Source organism: Pangasianodon hypophthalmus, chromosome 27 (genome assembly GCF_027358585.1).
Source record: "Pangasianodon hypophthalmus isolate fPanHyp1 chromosome 27, fPanHyp1.pri, whole genome shotgun sequence".
Lineage (NCBI taxonomy): Eukaryota > Metazoa > Chordata > Actinopteri > Siluriformes > Pangasiidae > Pangasianodon > Pangasianodon hypophthalmus.
Genome location: NC_069736.1, coordinates 15,748,477 through 15,754,063, shown reverse-complemented (window position 1 = coordinate 15,754,063; position 5,587 = coordinate 15,748,477). Strand labels below are relative to the sequence as shown.

The 5,587-nt window shown below is 40.0% G+C and overlaps 1 long non-coding RNA gene across 1 annotated transcript; it reads left to right on the top strand.

Annotated features, from left to right (window-relative positions):
• Positions 1–880: 880 nt before the first annotated feature.
• On the top strand, positions 881–3,199 carry LOC128317610 (uncharacterized). The gene is made up of 3 exons (XR_008301135.1): positions 881–1,818; positions 2,267–2,430; positions 2,693–3,199. It is a non-coding gene; the product is annotated as an uncharacterized LOC128317610 (long non-coding RNA).
• Positions 3,200–5,587: the final 2,388 nt, after the last annotated feature.

The window sequence follows — 5,587 nt, the reverse complement described above, 5'->3', positions numbered from 1 at the left end:
TGTTTCCATAAATGTCTGGCAGTCTGGGAAAACCTGTCAGATATCAATGCAACCGAATTCTTTCAAACAGCCAAAAAAATTCTAGATGAAAGCCGTAAGTAGATTTCAGCAAAACAATGTGGAAATGTTTTATTTGCTTTTTAATCTTGCCTAGGCTATCTTCCTGCATAGATTATGTTGTGTACAGATCCAGTTAAACAAACAGTGTTTAAAAAAGTCACTTGGCCTAAGAATGTCTAGAACTTTGCTAGCTAAGTGTGATTTCCTCACACACGGAACATCACAATTTGATCAAGGTGTTGGATATTTACGTGCCATAGCTAAATGGACATAAGCCTAATCACTTTAGTTTGTAATGAGATACTGTCTGTTAAAAATGTCTGTGATGCTCCTGTGCAACAGTTGGAATGGAATCTTTAAATGCAATTCCCTCCCTTTTTGCTTTTGACTTAATTTTTAGAGCTAATTAAATATCAAACCTTGTGAAGGCTCTCACACAAATATTGTTCATATTGCTGTGAATTAAATATACACAATATCAGGTAATTCATTATAGATGTTGAATGTAAAAGATATAGAACAATGTGATATCCATTGCTAAATAGTGAACACACCATAAGATGTAAAGACAAGCCTGATACATATCAAGGGCTTCTTATATAATGCCTCATTGTGAAGGCTTGGAAGCACATAATAAAGCATACAGTCTCTCTTACAGTACGAAGGCTTTCTAAGCCCGACCTTTTTTGCCCAAAGAAGAGGGGAATCACTGACATCAGACAGTGCCTTCCTTATGATAGGGCATTTGGAGCATCCTTTGTGACTTCTCTCTAACTGTTGCCAACTGGAATCGGCCTAATTATAGCAGGAAACAGGACAAATGAGGATATCTGACACTACCTACCCACAAAGCCCCCCAGGCGTTAGCGTCATCCCCTGCTGCCCAGGGGTTGTGACCTCGTGTTGGAGGAGAGTGGCTCCACAGTTGGAAATTTCAGGCATGTTATTGGAGGAAATGGACAATTGTCCAGGCAGTGATAGCTCAAACTAAGTCAAACCAGATCTTTAATGTGGTGAATTAAAACATAATGAACTAATGATAAACAATTGATTTGGGATTGAATATTGATACACAAACAAATAATTACATACTTGTATTATGTACATTTATTCATGAATTTATAGTGGTCATTTCAGTGCTTGCTTCAGAGATTTATTTAGAATTTACTGTATAAAGAAGTCACAAAGACGTATATATGCTTGCCCGTCTTTTTTTATAGTATGACTTTAAGAATGCTCTGTATTGTACATTATTTTGGTGATAATGGTGTCTATTATTGATTGGATGATTGGATGATCTACTATAGCCCTGCGATGGACTGCCGTGCCATCCACAGTGTACTCCTGCCTCACACTCAGTGTTTCCTTGATAGGCTCCAGATCCGCCATGATCCTGACCAGAAAAAAGCACATAAGTGCATAATATAAGACGTTTTGCAAAAAGAGATTACATAAAACGGTTGGTGTTGGAATCAGACTACCAAGAGGAAATGATGTTCAGCTTGAACCGCTATCTGTTTACTGTGTCTCTCTTCCTCTGGCTTGTCCAAAATCTGCAGCTGTTTATTTGCTCCAAGCTGATCTGGGACCCAAAGGAGCCTGTACTCAGCATAGGAGTGTAAGCAGCGATGCTGGGCGAGAACGATGGCGGCTCTTACTCCAAATATTTGACTCCTAAGTGCACGGTGGAGTACTACAAATGCTGCCAGAAAAGCACTTAAAGAAGATCTTTCTTCCTTTCACTTCTCTCCCCTACCAGTGAGTGCTTTGCTCTGGAGCCGAGCTAAATATTAGTTATGTTTTATGATATTTGGGCTGAGGAATTTAAGTGGGCTTTGTCAGACAAAGATTAGGCCTAATCGCTCAGCAAGGTGAGAATGACTTAGCTCAGTTTAACCAGGTGAGTTAACATAAGTTGCTAATTTAGTAAAAGCTTTAATGGCAGCAACTAAATTGTCGAACTCACTTGAAAGGGGTAGTAACAGTAACTCTGCTTCACACTACCCCATAGTTGATTGTTTTCCTATAACAACATGTCCCATTGTGTTTTATTCCTTAGATGTTGGCACTAGCCTAGTCACTGGACGTGTTAGTTGGCCTTGTTCTTTTGTTTCTTACCTCAAGGTTTTGAAAGGTGTGTTTTCTCCTTCTCTGTGTTCTTTTGTGTGTGTGTGTGTGTGTGTGTCTCTCTCTCTCTTCTTCACAGCTGATCCATGACCGGCGAGAGCTGTGTTGAATATTTCAGTGCGCCGTCTGCCTAGCCATCTCACTAGAGATGCCTTGTCATTCTAGATTAGCCAATCAAGCGGAAGCAGCACAGCAAATCCAACCAAAGCCTGACACAGCGAGCCAGTAGGGACCAGAGAGAATGTGAGAAACACACATACACACATGCATACTCAAAGTGGTGGTGTAAGACAGTTCTAAAGAGGCATACACTTGCACACATACGCACATGATTCAATGTTGTCCTTAAGTTACACTAGTTGTCATGAAAAACCCTTTAGACTAAAACTGGGTCTAGCTATTATTTAAATAACTTTAAGTAACAGTTTGTATTTTTTTACTGAAGTGAAATATTCTTGTTCAGTAACTGCATACATGGAAGTAAGCAGTGTGATTGTTTTTTCAGCTAATATGGCTCCAGAATTACACCGAGCTGGAGATAAAGGAGATGTGAAGTGCAGGATCCTACACCCTACACATGCTCCACGTAAGTATTTGATGGGAACGTCGCAGCCAAACTCACTGGCCTCTGATGCCTCCATTAAAGTTTGATGGTGCAATTTAAGTGCGTGTTGATCTGACACCTCGGCTGGCGAGAGCTGTAGCAAAAGTGCTGGCGCGCAGAAAAGCTCTCTTTTACTCTCGCCCTCTCACTTTCTCTCTTGCATTTTCTCTCTCTCAGTTGACAACATCAGAAGTGTTTTAACAGGACTTTAATGGGTTTTTGGTGCAACTTTTCCGAGACCTGAGTGTGAAATTTTTATCCTGCTGATGGAAGCTGACATGTCCTGCTTTTCTCCACCTTCCTCTACACATACATGTGTAATCAGCGTGACAACGTTTTTGCTCTCACAATCTCTGACTGTGAGTCTTAGTGCAGTGGATTGTGGGTATGCTTATAAGCATTCTGTATACTACCAATTATTCCTGGTATTAGTATGCAGGAATTATTGTTTGATATATGACACGTTCATGGTGCTGCCTGTCAGACCTGTGTGTGTGTGTGTGTGTGTGTGTGTGTGTGTGTATTCAGTTCAGTTACCTCTGAATTACATTATACTGCTTCGTTTTTCAGTTATTCTGACCCAAATTGTATTAGACTTTGGGAGTTAAAGCCAAATATTATGTAATGTGGCAGCAGAGCAGGACTTAGCCTTAATTGTGGAACCGGAGTGCAACGTAAACACAGTGTCAGACTCAGATGGATTTGGATTCAAATGCAGGGTTTTATTCAAGCAGATTGATCAGACAAACCATAAGGGCAAGCTAGTATTCAAAGATGTAATGCAGGCAAAGGGTCAGACATGCAACAAACAGGCTAGGCTAGGCTAGAAAAGAAGTAAATAATGAAATCTGTAAAATGTCATTTTGTGTAGTTGCAAAGATGACCATTGCATTGTGGTATATAAAAAAATAGCTCATATGTGCTGGTCAGCTGTCAGCATTCACATAAAAGAGCCTACTACATACTCTTTAAAACACACACACACACACACACACACACACAGCTGAGGTGAGAAGTCATCTCTCTGCCCCTCTGGAGCTTCTGTGCAGAGGGTGTAAGTAATCTGCCACGATGTATCATCTCTGAAGTGTGTGTAGTGTGTCTTCAGCATTCACACTCTAGATACTAATGCACCACTTACATGCACACACAAGCTACAAGCCAACTACTTACACATAGGTAGCTTCCAAGAACGACTTAGTACTCCTTTCATACCATCAATACATTCATTTTATAATATTATTTTTTGTTTGGTGATATAAACATGTTGTGATAACTGGCATAAACTTTCATAAGCATTTATAAAGCCTAATTCCATCATGCTTCAGCTGTCATAAAGACTACTTATTTACTACTTACTGCTTTTTACATTTCTGACATAAAGATGCTCAATGTCCATAGATCTCAGTTGACATGTAATTGTTATGACACTTTTTGAACTTTGTAGCTCAGTGTACTTCTGCTAAGTCACATAATAATAGTGATGATGTAACATAGCATGCCCAGGGTGGTTAAATGTAAAATTGAATGTTGTCATTGACATATCAGAAGTACACTGAGCATCGATTGTCCTAACATCTGACTGTGAGTCAGTGTGAAAAGTGTCATAATAAAACCTTGTCATTCAGGTGTTCCATCAAATTGACATCAAGATTTACAGAAGCTGATGTTAGCTGATAGATTTTTAAGCCTTTCTAAATGTCCGTGAAGGCTGTCAGTTCTCATTCAGCAGTTCCCATAGCTGATTGAGGTAAAATTACATTGATGAGGCCCATATCATAACAGCTGTACTTCCTTCGATCCCCTCCCAAAACACACATCCCTAACAGCCTAACAAGACCTATTACACCATCTAACTGCCTTGTTAGGCTCCCTCTTTCTCTACCATAATGGTCACATGCTAAATGTTTCAAAGCGCTGCTCTTATTGAATGAGGAGGCGCCGGATGGGACCCATCAGCTCCAATTTGCGCAGCAGGGACACGCAGGAATGCCACCAGGACTGATTGGCCAGAGAAAGCAATCAGAGAGGAGTCCATAAGGCCGAAGTTCAAACCCACAGCTCATGTAGTGTGAGATGTTTTGATGTGTTTCTTTCATTTTCCCTCTCAGATAATCTACAGTGGAGAATAATTTGTTGCACTGGTAGCATGTTAACCAGGAACTTCTGCATTACTCATTTTTGTGCTTAATGCACCTGATATAACTCATTAACCCAGTAACAGGGTTAAATAGTAGCATGGTGTGTTAGGTCCAGAAGAACACAAAAAATCAAGGGGTACCATGAGTTTTGCAATTTTGCTTAAGTGGTTGAGGAAAATCATGGCCTTAACCAATAAGGTGCAAGAAAAAATGTTAGTAAATTATCCTATTTTAGATTTTTGGTTTTTATTCTTCCTGCAACCTAGCATGCGGTCTCTGATTGAATAATGTAGCAACTCCATGCCAATTTAATTACTGAAACTCTGGCATGCAGAGCTAAAGCCTGATTCCACATCGCTAATTAGTATCTGCCTTGTTGACATTGATTAAGGAATGTTCAGTTTGGAGTATCCAGTTCTCTCCAAGTGGGCTTGCTTCCTGGTACATCCCTTATGATTGGCAATTAATCAGTGCAGTAACTATCACACTAAACGCAATAAAAAAAGCGCTAACTCAGAGCAGACGATGATGTCTGTGTGACAATATCTGACTAGCCTATGTCTGATTTTCCAGGCCGCAGGGTATGACCTAGGCATTTGGTTGCTTCCTCACTGATTTGTTCTATAAGACTGATTATAATTACTGACCTCATATA